Raw genomic sequence first — 16,632 nt, 5'->3', positions numbered from 1 at the left:
TGGTATGTTTTTTTGTTTTTTTAATACTTGATGCAGACAGTTAGTTGTTTTTTTTTAATACTTGATGCGGGCGGTTAGTTTTTGCTTTTGTAATGCTCCGTTTGCCTTCTCTGCATCCTAGTGGATTCCGAAAATGGCAGGTTGGTGAAAGAATCCACCTTCATTTGTCCTCGCGCTGCCAACATTCCATTGAGGATGCGTGCGCAACTGCCGACGGCGACGGACATTACAAACGCAATTATAGTATAGATATATATATTTTACTACAATATATTAAAGGATCTGACCTCACGTTCAATCGAAAACAACCATTGGGGTACCAAAGTCTATATATAATTAATCAGTATGATCCACTGGGTTTTGAGATATGCAAAGATTTAATACATAATGCCAAACAGTGATGTTTTAGGGTTGCAGCCTCCTTTTTTTAGTAAGAAGAAGGGGCTGTAGCCCCAAGACCTGGCTATTTGGCTTTATGGATTAAAGTATAACATCCCTCAAAACACAGTAAGTGCTGCACAACTTTCAGGGACTCATTCTTATCAGTAGGTTTGACATATAAGTCTGTACAGATTTTACCATCCTTGAAGTACACAGTGGTGTCCAAAAAATTGACCTCAATTTCACTAGTCAAACAAAATTTAATAGAATCAGTGCTCTGATTCAATTCATTAACAAATTTTTCCAGGGTTCCAATGTCACCACACCACACACTGAATATATCGTCTATGTACCGCCACCAGGCCACTGCGTATTGTAAGAACAATATGTTCTCGTAAACAAATGTTTCCTCATAGACATTCATAAATATATTCGCGTTTATGGGGGCGACATTGGAACCCATAGCCGTTCCCTGAAGCTGGAGAAAAAATGTGTCCTGAAACAAAAAATAGTTTTGACATAGAACAATTCTCATTAAATTTTCAAAAAACATTTTTTGTGCTGTGGAGTATTTATTATCGGTATAGAGAACTTTCATGACTGCTGAGATCCCACTCTCATGTTTTATAGCAGTATATAAACTGCTCACGTCTAAAGTGAAGAGTATACATTTGGTGTTTGTTAGGTTCAAGTTATGGACTTTATCTAGAAAATCCCCAGTATCCTTGATATAAGAACTACCAAGGTGCACAAGCGGTGGAAACACTCTATCCAAAAAGATAGCTATATTTGAAAATACTGAATCTATACCGGCCACAATTGGCCTACCCGGTGGGTTCTCAAGCCGCTTGTGCACCTTTGGTAAGGTGTAAAAAACTGGAATGCATGGGTGATCTATAATCAGAAAATCCGCAACATCCTTAGATATTAAACCTATTTGCAAGGCTCTATTAACCATAAAAAATAATCTCCCTTTGTATCTGTGAGGTAGGATCATATGGTAATTCCTTGTATACTTCTCGTTTAGACAATTGACTGTTAATCTCAGCAACATACATACTGGTATTCATGATAGTAATTGCTCTGCCCTTATCAGCGGTCTTAATGGTTAACTCTCTGTTGTTTTTAAGTAAATTCATTGCCTCCCTCTCTTTCTTAGAAATGTTACCAGTGTGATGTTCTTTTGGAATTTTTTTGTATACTTTCTCTAGATCTCTCTTTACCAAATCCATATACGTATTAACACTATGATTAACATTAACTGGAATAAATTTACTTTTCTTTCTAAGACCAAAGCTGTTTAAATTTAACACAGTATTGTCCCCCTTTATTTTCAGTTTGAAAACTTTTGTTGGCAAAAAAACTTTTTAATTTTATCGATCTGAAAAATCTAAACAGATCTTGTTCAAACCTAAAGAGGTTAAGGTTCTGCATTGGGCTATATGACAAACCTTTATTGAGAGCTAACACTTGTTCCTTAGTAAGTATGCAGTCAGAGATATTAATAGTCAAATTATTAACAGGCAGTTCATCGCTGGTTACCCCCACTTGGTGATGCACAGTAAGTTAGTATCTCTTTACCTCCCTTCAATACCTCCAACCTTGTCCCGGTCTCCTCGAACCCCTCCGGGTTGATTGTGGTGCGGATGTCATATCCCTTGTGGCCCCTGTGACCTCTCTGTCTGAATCCTCTGTCTGACTCTGCCTGTCTGACCCTTGAATTGCTGGTTTGCCTTATCATTACTGAACTCTGCCTGTCTGACCATTCTATTGGTTTACCCCTGTACTGCTTAACTGCTGGATTACTTTTTGTTGCTGACCTCTGCCTATTCCTGACCATTCTATTGGTTTACCCCTGAACTGCTGGATTACCTTTTGTTGCTGACCTCTGCCTGTTCCTGGCCATTCTATTGGTTTACCCCTGAACTGCTATACTGCTGGATTGCCTTTCTGTTGCCGAACTCTGCCCATTCTGCCCATCTCTGACCATTCTCTGCCTTAATCTTATTGCCGTGAAGGACTCCCTGTCTACCGTAAGTACTGCTTACCTCATTTCTTAAACTTACTTTGTTCTGGGGTATTTCCTTATCCTTCCACTTGATGCCTGGATAAGAAGACTACTGGCCAAGTTTTGTCTGATAGTGAAATATCCTATGAGCGATTACATTATACTTGACCCAAAGGACGTAGTAAGAGCAGTCTCTCTTCAGGGACAGACCCTGGGAACCCACGCCATACACTTACAGAATGTGGATTCTAAACTTGAGGCTATAACTACTATGCTCTCCTCACTGGTTGCAGAGAAAAACGCTACTCCTGTTGTTATACAGCCAGCCCCTGCTGCTAGTGCTGTAACTCCCCCCCCCCCCCCCATTTCTGGAAGTATACCCCGGATACCTTTGCCTGACAAGTTTGATGGTACTACTAACTGTAGGGGTTATCTCAACCAGTGCAGGCTACACTTCCGCAATGATCCTCACACCTTCCAGTCTCATCACTCAAAGGTCACTTTTATTATTTCTTTATTGAAATAGAAGGCCCTAGCCTGGGTCCATCTCTCCCCTTTTGGAACAGAGCACTCAACTCCTGAACGACGCTGATGCCTTTATTTCTGCATAATCTTCTATATTTGGTACCTCCAGCCGCACTTCTGCTGCAGAGTACTCTCTCTTGGATCTCTGCCAGAGCAATAGATCTGTGGCACAATACGCCATCAAGTTTCACACCTTGGCACATGAGACCAGTTGGGATGGCAGTGCTCTCAAAGCGCCCTTTAGGAGAGGCCTGCATGAGCTTGTCAAGGATGAGCTCACTTATCGTGATGTCCCATCTTCCTTGGATGAATTCATAGTACTCTCGTCCTCCTACTCATCCAGTCTCTAGACTATCCTCTACCCCTTCAGTACCTCCAGTTACCCCTGAAGAAGAACCCATGGATCTCTTTTCCCTTAAGCCCTCTGACTCCGAAAGACAGAGAAGAAGGAGAATGAGACTGTGTTTCTATTGTGGTTCAAATTCACACCAACTCAAGAACTGCCGGGAAAAGCCAACGCTTAGAGGATAAATGTAGGGTACCTCTAAGCAGGGCCACTACTAATTCCCCTCACTCTTCTCAGATCCTGGTACCTGTTACCCTTACCTTTCTTCAGAATTCTGTCAACGCTCAAGCCTTTATTGATTCAGGGGCAGCTGGAAATTTTCCTGATCACCGTTTCATGATTCACGCAGGATTGCCTCTTCTTCAGAAAAAACAATGTCTTAAAAATAACCACTCTGGATGGCACTCCCCTTGGATCAGGTTTAATCCATTTTGAATCTGCACGCCTAACTATGACTGTGGGAGTCCTAAATACGAACAATACCAGTTCGATGTCATTCATTCTCCAGCACAACCAGTAATCATTGGTCTTCCTTAGCTATGTAAACACAATCCTCAGTTCGACTGGACTGAGGGGCAGTTGGCCTCCTGGGGTAAATCCTGTTTTCACTCCTGCTGGCTAAGGTTATTTCGCTGCATCACATCCCTATAGCCAGCCTTTAGACCCTTCTAATCTTCCCTCAGTAAATGCAGAATTTACAGATGTTTTTGAAAAGAAAGCAGCTGATGTGCTGCCACCTCACCGTCCTTACGACTGCAAAATTGACCTTTTTCCTAGAGTCTCACTTCCTAAAGGGAGGACCTATCCACTCTCCAAAGCTGAAACCAAGGCCATGGAGGAATATTTCCAAGAAAACCTAGCTAAAGGCTTTATTTGCCCTTCCTCCTCTCCTGGCAGGGCTGGCTTCTTTTTTTGTCGGTAAAAAGGATGGTGGTCTCAGACCCTGTATCGACTACAAGGCCCTAAACAACATTACTATCAAGAATCGTTATCCTATTCATTTGATCACTGAACTATATGATTTGCTCCAAAATGCTTGCTACTTTACAAAGTTGGACCTATGTGGGGAGTACAATCTCATTTGTATCTTCCCAGGACATGAATGTAAGACTGCCTACCTTGTAATGCATTTTGGTCTGTGTAATGCCCCTGCTGTCTTCCAAGCATTTGTCAATAATGTCTTCCGTGATCTCCTTAATCGCACTATCGTCGTCTATTTGGATGACATCCTCATATTTTCCTCCACCCTTGAGGAGCATCATGAGCATGTAAAACATGTACTTCTTCGCCTCAGAAACAATTCTCTGGTGGCCAAACTGGAGAAATGTGAGTTTGATCAAGTTCAGATCCAGTTCCTTGGCTATGTCATCTCAAAGGAAGGCTTTGCCATGAATCCTACAAAGCTAACCGCAGTTCTGGAATGGCCTCAACCCACCTCATTAAAGGAACTACAGAGATTCTTGGGGTTCTCCAACTATTATCTCAAGTTTATAAAGAACTTCTCCCAAATCGTTGCTCCACTCACGGAGCTGACTAAACGAAACAGAGACTGCAAGAATTGACCTCCCGTAGCTGTGGAGGCTTTCTCTCATCTGAAAAAGGTATTTTGTTCTGCTCCTGTGCTCCGCCATCCTGATCCTGACCTGCACTTTATTTTAGAGGCTGATACCTCTGAGATAGGAGCTGGTGCAGTCTTAACCCATAAGGACTTTTAACCTCCAAATTGCACCCTGTAGCCTTTTTCTCCAAACGGTTCACTCCTGCTGAAAGGAATTACGATGTGGGTAATCGTGAAGCCATTAAAATGGCACTAACTGAATGGGGTCATTGGCTAGAGGGTACCGCCAACCCTATTCAGATTCTCACTGACCACAAGAATCTGACATACCTAGAGACTGTTCATTGACTCAATCCTCGACAGGCCTATTCTTTTCCTGTTTTAACTTTATAGTCTCTTACCTTCCTGGGACCAAGAATAAAAAGACTGATGCCAATTTCCTCAGTATAGTCACTCTTCTGAAGCTCCTATCGAACACATCACACCACCCTCCTGTGTGGTTTCTCAGCTTAACACCTCTCTTCTTCAAAGACTGCAACAAGCCCAGTCAAGAAAACCTTCTGAAGCCCCTGCGGCTCCTGAGATCCTTTATGTTCCTCCAAACCTTCGCTTTCCCATGCTATCCTGGGCTCATGACAGCAAGCTGTCATGTCATCCTAGTTTGACAAGAACCTTTAAATTCCTTTCCAAATAAATGTGGTGGCCTACCATGAAGTCCGACTCTTAGGATTATGTCAAAGCTTGTCAGACTTGTGCTGTTAATAAGACTCCCCATTCCCTACCTCATGGCCTACGTCAACCATTGTCCATACCTAAACAACCATGGACACACATAGCCATGGATTTTGTTGTAGACCTTCCTCCTTCTAATCATCATACAGTCATATGGGTGGTGGTGGATCGGTTCTCCAGACTTGCTCATTTTGTACCTTTACCTAAGTTACCCACAGCCCAAGAATTGCCCACTCTTTTTCTGTTACACGTGGTATGGCTACATGGTCTACCCGTAAATATTGTCTCTGACAGAGGACCTCAATTAATTTCTACCTACTGGACAATCTTTTGCTCTTTGTCCTCTGGGTATCACCCCCAGACTAATGGGCAGACGGAGAGAACCAATCAGTCTCTTGAAGCTTATCTCACAGCATATGTCAATTCTCAGCATACTAATTGGTCTGGGTTGTTACCCCTAGCTGAGCTGGCAAGGAACACTCATTGGCATTCTTCTCTACGATGCTCTACCTTTCAGGCCGCAGCTGGTTGTCAACCTTGTGTCTTTCCTCTTTCCACTCAATACACAATAGAGCTAATATCGAGCACAGCTGTCCCAAGGTGCATGCACGCTGTGTGGGGTTAACTGCCACTACCCCAAGACAATATCAAAATGCAAAAACACAGCAGCACCACTTTTAGTCTCCAAAACCTTCTTTTATTCTATTCACATGGAAGCAGGCCTTAGAAAGTCGGCCAGTAACATGGATATCGATAAAGCATTAAAAGAAATTAATGACAAAATTGCTGACCTAAGAAAAGAATTGGAAGTCAAAAAGAGGACCAAATTCAACCACGACGAGCAGGATTACCTGACCGGGCTGTTTACAGATGGACCTGCGATCCAACCGGAAGCCAGAGGAACGTCACTTCCGGATTTGCCCGCAGACATGAATGGAGGATGCACAAGGCAACAAGCGACTCTGAGATGACTATGGAATCATAGTCTGGGGAGTCGGCTATCGGAGGAGACGGGGTGTCAGGAAACATTGCCACAAAACCGGTGAGCAGCAAGCCGGTCCAGAAGTATCAGAGGAGAACTAGTTAAGGGACAAGACATTGATCATTAATATTTCTGGTATGCAATTAACAGAGACACAATCGAATGTATTGGAGAAGGGACTAACTTTTTAGTTAGAGCAAGACCTGTTTAGGTTTAATAGGAGTTTGAAAAATTTTTCCAATGCTGACTCTGTTAATTTGTTTCGTAATGTTACTGGTAGCTCTAGGGTTGATGAATTAGCCATTAAAACATTAGGCTTAAAAAATAAAAGCACTTTTACACCAGCAGCTTATGATTCCAGTATTGATGTGTTCATGAAACTGGTTAAACGTGATATTTGCAATTTTAAGCCCCCCCCCAGGCATCCAATTGTGGCAGGCACTGATTCTATTTTTACAAATATTTCCATTTACCTTGACAGGCTTTTAAGACCTTTTGTGTCTCAGTCTATGTCTTTTATTAAAGACACAAATGACTTTTTGGAAAAAATTGATAGCTTCTCTGGGTCCATGAAGAAATGTATTTTGAATAGCTTGGACATTGTAAGTCTCTACACATCTATACCCCATTCTAGTAGCTTAGATGCAATAGTTTTTGCAATGGAACATCTACAGTTTATTATTGAATTGCTTGAGAATATATATTATATTGTAACTACTTCTTGTTTGAGGATACATACTATGTACAGAAACAGGGAACAGCAATGGGATCCAACGTCGCCCTTCCTATGCCAATATTTTTATGAATATTTTTGAAGAGAGATTCATGTGTGAAAATAAACTTTTTCTCCTATGTGGCGCCACCTGGTGGCGGTACATAGATGATATCTTTGGCATTTGGTGGGGCGATGTTGGCACCCTCCAGCAATTTGTGCTGGAATTGAGTTCTGCAACTAGGAGTATGAAATTTACACTAACTTGGGGTGAGGAGTCTATAAACTTTCTAGACCTAAGGTGTATAAAGATAGGAGTGTACTAAAAAAGATTTGTATAGGAAGGATACAGATAAGAATAGTCTCCTTCACTACTGTGACAGGAGCGAGCTGCACTTAGTCTTATGGCATGGTCGGGCCAGGCTGTGACTATACAGCTGGCCCGATGCACTGAGTAAATATAACAGACCCGCTCAGCAGAGAGCAGAGAGCGGGTCTGTGAAACAGCGCTTTTTTTAAAAAAAATGAATAGGGGAAATTATGTTTTAATAATGTTTGGCTAATATAATGTTATATAATTCTGCACTATGTGCAGAATTATATAACATTATTTTTAAAGTTTACTGACACTTTAAGTAAAACGTTTTTAAAAAAAGAATAGAATAATAAAGGTGTAGACCACTAGGGGTCAGTATATATGAAGGTGAACTACTAAAATGTACTGAGAGTGTTAATTAAGGCGGTGTGGTCTCACCTGTGTATAGGTATTTAAGGGCAGTAATGTTTGTATACACTGCATTAACATGAGTAAGGGTGGTTGACCCGAAACATCGTTCTGTTTTTATTTTCTGCTCAATCCACAGGAGTCCCTACTGCAGAACGTTGCTTCACTGTAATATCTCTTTACAACTAGTAAAGAAATATACTGTTGTCATTAAATTGGGTGTTTGCTATTCAAATCAACCTATTACTCATGATTTAAAGTGATAGGCAAAACATTTATAGCAGATTAATACAGAAAATAAAGGAACAAATATATGAACACAAAGTTGACAATTAGTTAATCTGTGCAGGACTCAAAGTTTTTGCGGATTTAAACTAAGAATGAGAAAGCAATTGCTAAAGATAAAACTTAGAAAGTCTTTGAATTCCTTTTGACTCCAATAACAATTGTATAAGCACAGATAGTGGATCTTAAGATCTTTGAATATGAACAAAACTTAGTGAACTTATCCACCTCAGATACTCCAATGTGAGGTTAAAAATGTCTCCGGATATCCAGTAGAAAAGTATATATGCAGTGACGCTTTTTATACACAGAGAACGAAAGAAGATCAAAATGTACACATTTAAAGCACTCAAATTCCCTGAATGTAGAATTCGACTAAGTTACAATTGGCAGGTGTACAGGAAAAATTAAAATATAACTTTTATTGGAACTTTAAAATAATAATAGAACAATACACATTAAAAACACAGGAATTGTGTTAGCTCAAAAGAGGAGAGAGTGGTAATAGGGGTTTGGATCACCGACTTAGCAGGGATTAATCCTTGCAGTTTGCAATTTATCAGAAGGTTGTAATAATGAAAACTGAGAGTACATCTATGGTTCCTCAATCAGATGGTTGATCTTTGTTTATGTATCACAAGGGTCAGGTACAATAATTAGATCAGGCACTGTTGTTGAATACAGGGTGGTTTAACATAAGAGACCATACATGGGTAGTTAGTATGATACAACACATATGTTAATGTATATGATTATGGAATATTTGTGATATACCATGTACTTGGTCTGACATTTAGTATTTTTGGATAGTCTAAATATCATATATCATGCATGAATATTTCCTCTGACGTTCCTATTTGATTATTTCATCACAGTAATAATTTTTAATACAGCTTGTAATTGTAGCGGTATATACCCAGGGTGGTAATTTTTCAGACCAAATATATCTCTATCAGGATTAATGTACCCACTTAATGACCTGGACTACTGTTTATATTAATAGTGATCAATGTGAAGTATCACTGTATTGGTAAATATTTATATCTCTTAACAATTCCTGAAATTAGCCCAGGACATTGAACAGGTGGTAAATTAAATCATAGTTATATTAAAATGCGTTCTAAATCACTGATATTTGGTTAAATTAGTGTCTAAGGGTTAAATTATCCTGTTGATATATATATCCCATATATTGTACCAATATTGCTATGTATTGTTATTGTCTGCAAATATCGCTTGTCACGATTTGCTAAGCTGTTATGATCACTGTCAGAGACAGATCAGGTTTACTATATACCTGGTCCCTAGTCTGTTAACAACTCTCAGTATTTTAAATCTTAGATAGCATTCACGGCAGTAGACTTGCTGAACACTGTTATATAAATCGTTAGATATGTATGAATTACTACTGCCTACGAAACGATATAAGTGCCTGATTAAATCCTGATTCAGGTTACAAGTATAAATTCGTCCCAGATGCCGGTCAGTAATATTCTAATATATCCCTCTGGCACTATCAGTAGATTTGCCGGTTGTGAAGTTTCCCTTATACTCTCTCAAACATATGATAGTAGTATTAGGCTGCTAAGGTAGATTATTTAGTATATAGTCACCAGTGTGACATCAGATAAGCAGACTAAATAGTGTGAGTACTATAGTATCGCAACGCTTTTAAGCTAATTCCTGCTAGTTAAAACAACATATATAGAGTCCATTGTCCCCCAACCATCCCTATATAATATATGAACACAAAGTTAACAATTAGTTAATCTGTGCAGGACTCTTGAAGTTTTTGCGGATTTAAACTAAGAATGAGAAAGCAATTGCTAAAGATAAAACTTAGAAAGTCTTTGAATTCCTTTTGACTCCAATAACATAATTGTATAAGCACAGATAGTGGATCTTAAGATCTTTGAATATGAACAAAACTTAGTGAACTTATACACCTCAGATATTCCAATGAGAGGTTAAATATGTCTCCGGATATCCAGTAGAAAAGTATCTATGCAGAGACGCTTTTTATACACATAACATTAGATCTGATGAGGTTAAAAAGCTGTTAAAGTACTTGCGGTTATATGCCGATATTAGATCGTAGTCTTATAATGTTTCTATACAAAGAATCCACGTACCTGACTTAATATTATCCATTGTATGCTGATAGAAGGTAAGTTCCGAGTACAAGAGCTGCTAAGGCCTTAGCGTCTATCTCTATCCGGTGCTGCGAAGAGAATGAGCGGGGCGGCTTCAAGTGACGTCACTCCGGTCAGCGTTCAGTGTCAGATAGAAGCAGCGTTACTCAACTGGAACATGCAAGCTGCTGCGATGTTATACTTAATGATAGAGAAGTTTTGCTCTTGATGAAAGCACAGATGGTGAGTCAGATTCTTTAGAGGAAAAATAGATTGGGCTGATATGTAATGTAGATTGAAGGCTCAAAAATAGGAATAATCATCAGAGGACCTGCAAGGAAAATACTCTGACAACGTTAATAATCAAGCAAGGCAGTATGGGAACGATGTTCCTTTTATTGAGGTAAATGGAGGTGGAGATCTGAGGCTTAAAGAGACAGTAATCATGATAGGTCATGACATTCACTAACCTCACTACCCACTGGCAACGAATACGCTCTCAGCTACTCTCAACCATCTCCAGATACAAGAGGTGTGCCGATCATCAGCAAGCTAATATTCGTGCCTTTTCTGCAGATGACCGTGTCTGGGTCTCTACCCGACATATCCGCTTACGTCGACCCTGTCACAAATTAGGACCTAGGTATATTGGTCCTTATAAAATCCCCAAAAGACTTTCTCCTGTTGCCTACAGAGTGGCCTTGCCTAAGACCTTGCATATTCACCTAGTCTTTCACATCTCCTTGCTCAAACCCTACATCACAAACAGGTACACTCGATGCAAACATCCTCCTCCTCCAGTTCTAATTCATGGCGACCCAGAGTATGAGATTGCCAAAATCCTGGATTCCAGAATCAGGCGCAGGCAGCTCCAATGCCTTATACAAAGGAAAGGTTAATCTGTGGTGAAGCGTTCCTGGGTCCCTGCCCGAAATGTGCATGCTCCATTTCTGGTCTCCAAGTTCCATGCTGCTCACCCTTCAAAGCTGACTCTGATTCCCGGAGGGAATCCTTGAGTGGGGGGCTATGTCACACCGCTCCGGTTGCCTTGGATGCAACGGTTGCTTCTGGCGAGCGGTGATGACGTCATCGCTGCACGTCAAGTTACTCTGATGCCGGTCCTGATTGCAGCTTGGTGCCCTCCCTGGCCCAAATCCACCTCTATGTAAGTACCTCTGTTTCCTGCATTCATTGCCCAAGTATGGGTGTTACTGTGTGTGCTCCTAGGTTCTTTATTACTTGAATTGCTGGATTGCCTTATCGTTACTGATCTCTGCTTGTCTGACTACTCTGCCTGTTTAACTCTTGAATTACTGGATTGCCTTATCATTGCTGAACTCTGCCTGTCTGACTACTCTGCCTGTTTAACCCTTGAATTGCTGGATTGCCTTATCATTGCTGAACTCTGCCTGTCTGACCACTCTGCCTGCTAAACCCTTGAATTGCTGGATTGCCTTATCATTACTGAACTCTGCCTCTCTGACCATTCTATTGGTTTACCCCTGAACTGCTAAACTGCTGGATTACCTTTTGTTTACTGACATCTGCCAATTCCTTACCATTCTATTGGTTTACCCCTGAACTGCTAAACTGCTGGATTACCTTTTGTTGCTGACCTCTGCCTGTTCCTGACCATTCTGTTGGTTTATCCCTAAACTGCTGTACTGCTGGATTGTTTATCTGTTGCCGAACTCTGCCTGTCCATTCTCTGCCTTAATCTTATTTCCGTGAAGGACTACCCTGCCTACCGTGAGTACTGCTTACCTCATTTCTTAAACTAACTTTGTTCTGGGATATTTCCTTATCCTTCCACTTGACGCCATGATAAGAAGACTACTGGCCAAGTTTGGTCTGATAGGGAAATATCCCACAAGCATAAAAAAAAGAGCCTAAAAATTAATAAAAATGATATTGCATGTTTCAAGGTATTTGACTGCAAAGGACTCAAAAGTTTATATTTATAGTCTATGGGGCCGATTTATCATCGGTGTGACTCTCATGATCCGCTCAGCAACAGCATACGCTATATAAATATATTTATATATCTATATACAGGGCTTTCTTTGTAGGGAACTCACAGGTACTAAGTACCCCCACCTCTGCCAACTCATAGCAGGTAATTAACTTGATTATGAGTCTTACGTTAGCCTTAAAAAGCAGCGTTGAGAGGTCCCAACGCTGCTTTTTAACTCCCGCTGGTATTACGAGTCTGGCAGGTACAGGTGTACCGCTCACTTTTCTTCCGCGACTCGAGCTTACCGCAAATCCCCTTACGTCAATTGTGTATCCGATCTTTTCAATGGGACTTGCATAATGCTGGTATTACGAGTCTTAAAAAAAGTGAGCGGTACACCCTCTCCTGTCAAGACTCCTACCACATTTAAAAGTCAGTAGTTAAGTGTTTTATGGTCTAACGCCGTAACATAAAACTCTTAACTAAAGTGCTACAAAGTACACTAACACCCATAAACTACCTATTAACACCTAAACCGAGCCCCCCCCCACATCGCAAACACTTAAATTAAAAGTTTAACCCCTATTCTGCCGAACGGACATCGCCGCCACTTTAATAAATATATTAACCCCTAAACCGCCGCACTACCGTCTCGTAAACACTAGTTACATTTTATTAACCCCTAATCTGCAGTACCTAACATCGCCGACACCTACCTACATTTATTAACCCCTAATCTGCCACCCCCAATGTCGCCGCTACTATATTAAAGGCATTAACCCCTAAACCTAAGTCTAAACCTAACCCTAACCCCCCCTAACTTAAATATAATTTAAAATAATCTAAATAAAATTACTACAATTAAATAAATTATTCCTATTTAAAACTAAATACTTACCTATACAATAAACCCTAAGCTAGCTACAATATAACTAATAGTTACATTGTAGCTATCTCAGGGTTTATTTTTATTTTACAGGCAACTTTGTATTTATTTTAACGAGGTAGAATAGTTATTAAATAGTTATTAACTATTTAATAACTACCTAGTTAAAATAAATACAAATTTACCTGTAAAATAAACCCTAACCTAAGTTACAATTACACCTAACACTACACTATCATTAAATTAATTACCTAAACTACCTACAATTAAATACAATTAAATTAAATAAACTAAAGTACGAAAAACAACAAACACTAAATTACAGAAGATAAAAAAATAATTACAATTTTTTAAAACTAATTACACCTACTCTAATCCCCCTAATAAAATAAAAAAGGCCCCCAAAATAATAAAGATCCCTACCCTATACTAAATTACAAATAGCCCTTAAAAGGGCCTTTTGTGGGGCATTGCCCCAAAGTAATCAGCTCTTTTACCTGTAAAAAAAATACAATACCCCCCCACATTAAAACCCACCACCCACACACCCAACCCTACTCTAAAACCCACCCAATCCCCCCTTAATAAAACCTAACACTACCCCCTTGAAGATCACCCTACCTTGAGCTGTCTTCACCCAGCCAGGCACAAGTGGTCCTCCAGAGGGGCAGAAGTCTTCATCTGATCCGGGCAGAAGAGGACCTCCAGATGGGCAGAAGGCTTCATCCAGGCGGCATCTTCTATCTTCATCCATCCGGAGCGGAGCGGGTCCATCTTCAATCCAGCCGACGTGGAACATCCTCTTCAAACGAAGTCCAAGCGAAGAATGAAGCTTCCTTTAAATGACGCCATCCAATATGGTGTCCCTTGAATTCCAATTGGCTGATAGGATTCTATCAGCCAATCGGAATTAAGGTAGGAAAAATCCTATTGGGTGATGCAATTAGCTAATAGAATTGAGCTTGCATTCTATTGGCTGATTGGAACAGCCAATAGAATGCGAGCTCAATCCTATTGGCTGATTGGATCAGTCAATAGGATTGAACTTAATAGGGGTTAATAAATGTAGGTAGGTTGCGACGACATTGGGGGGGCAGATTAGGGGTTAATAAATATAATGTAGGTGTCGGCGATGTTGGGGGCAGCAGATTAGGGGTTCATAGGGATAATGTAGGTGGCGGCGGTGTCCGGATCGGCAGAATAGGGGTTTAATAATATAATGCAGGGGTTAATAAGTATAAGATTAGGGGTGTTTAGACTCGGGGTTCATGTTAGGGTGTTAGGTGTAGACATAACTTTTGTTTCCCCATAGGAATCAATGGGACTGCGTTAGAAGCTGAACGCTGTTTTTTTGCAGGTGTTAGGTTTTTTTTCAGCTGAATCTGCCCCATTGATTCCTATGGGGAAATTGTGCACGAGCACGTTTAGCCAGCTTACCGCTACCGTAAGCAACGCTGGTATTGAGGTGAGATGTGGAGCTAAATTTTGCTCTCCGCTCACCTTTTTTGTGGCTAACGCCGGGTTTAAAAAAAACCGTAATACCAGCGTTGTCTTAAGGGAGTGTTAAAAAAAAAATGCTTGTTAGCAACGCACCCCTGTTACCGCAAAACTCGTAATCTCGCCGAATATTTGTAATCATCATGTAAATACTCTAGTTTTCACAAGAAGGGCTGCAAAATACATCAGACATTGAAAATAATGTTGTCCCTTTGCTTTTCCCATAGGTTCTGAGCAGGATATATCAATTAATAATCAATTGGGTTTTTTTTTAGTACCGGCACCTTTTCTTTTACAAAAAAGCACTGTATGTATATATACAGTATATATATATTTATATATGTATAGAAGTATGTATGTGAGTGAGTGTGTGTGTGTGTAATACTGTGTGTGTGTTTGTATGTATATCTGTATGTGTGTGTATATATATATATATATATATATATATATATGTGTGTGTGCATGTATCTTCTCTCATATCTACTCTTTCCTCAAACCCTAAACGACTCTTTTCCACCTTTAACTCTCTCCTCTACCCACCTGCTCCACCACCCCCGTCTGTCTTTAGTGCTCAAGCCCTGGCAGACTACTTTTAAACAAAACATGTACTATCCGAAGCAACATCCCAACACCAACCTGCAATATTCCAACAGGCCCAATAACTCCCTCTGCCACCCTCTCTATCTTCCATCCAGCTACTGAGAATGAAGTTTCTTCCTTACTATCTTCCTCATGCCTCACTACCTGCCCACTTGACCCTATCCCTTCCCATCTAATACCCTCCCTATCTTCCACTCTCACTCCTGCTCTTACCCACATCTTCAACCTATCTCTCTCTACCGGCTCATTCCCATCTTCTTTAAAACACGCAAAAGTCACTCCCATACTCAAAAAACCCTCCATCGACCCTAATTCTCCCGAAAGCTACAGCCCCATATCACTGCTTCCACTAACATCAAAACTCCTTGAAAAACTAGTTTACAATCGCCTAACTTACTTCCTGTCCACCAACTCCTTGCTTGACCCATTGCAATCCGGATTCCACCCAAAACATTTAACTGAGCCCTTACCAAGGTTACAAACGATCTTCTCTCTGCAAAAAATATTGGCAACTACTCTATACTCATCTTACTCGACCTCTTAGCTGCCTTCGACACAGTTGACCACCCCCTCCTCTTACAGACCCTTAGCTCTTTTGGCCTCTGTGACACTGCTCTTTCCAGGATTCACTACTATCTTTCCCACAGGTCTTTTTCTGTGTCATTTGCTGGCGACTCCTCCTCTCCTATGCCTCTGTCTGTTGGAGTACCTCAAGGATCTGTTCTGGGTCCTCTACTCTTCTCCATCTATACTTTTTTGCTGGGTAAACTTATCAACAGTTATGGCTTCAAATATCACCTCTATGCTGATGACACCCAGATCTACCTCTCCACCCCTACTCTCTCTCCCTCTGTCCTTTCTCATGTCAGCGACTGCTTATCTGGTATTTCTTCCTGGATGGCCTCTCAGCACCTAAAGATTAACATGTCCAAGACTGAGCTCCTTCTTATCCCCCCCTCAAGCTCTATGCCGACTTCTGACTTCTCTATCCCTGTTGACGGTATCACCATTTTCCCATCGCCCAAAGTCCGCTGCCTCAGAGTCCCACTTGACTAAAATCTATACTTCGTCCCCTATATCCAATCGCTTTCTACATCCTGCCGCAACCATCTACGCAATATTTCCAAAATTCGGCCTTTTCTGAGCGCTGACACCACCAAGCAAATAATCCACTCCCTTGTTATCTCACAACTTGACTACTGCAATAACCTCTCCCCCCTTCAATCCATCCTAAATGCCTCTGCCAGGCTGATCCACCTTTCCCGTCGCTCTGTATCTGCTGCACCTCTCTGGGAGTCCCTTCATTGGCT

General features: G+C 40.8%; 1 protein-coding gene across 1 annotated transcript in view; it reads right to left on the bottom strand.

Moving 5' to 3' along the window:
- FBLN7 (fibulin 7) overlaps window positions 1-16,632 on the bottom strand; it is a 330,654-nt gene that overhangs the window by 126,067 nt on the left and 187,955 nt on the right. The gene's annotated exons all lie outside the window — the stretch shown is intronic.

Source organism: Bombina bombina, chromosome 4 (genome assembly GCF_027579735.1).
Source record: "Bombina bombina isolate aBomBom1 chromosome 4, aBomBom1.pri, whole genome shotgun sequence".
NCBI lineage: Eukaryota > Metazoa > Chordata > Amphibia > Anura > Bombinatoridae > Bombina > Bombina bombina.
The sequence above is the reverse complement of the archived record's forward strand: the minus strand, read 5'-3'. Positions and strand labels throughout refer to the sequence as shown.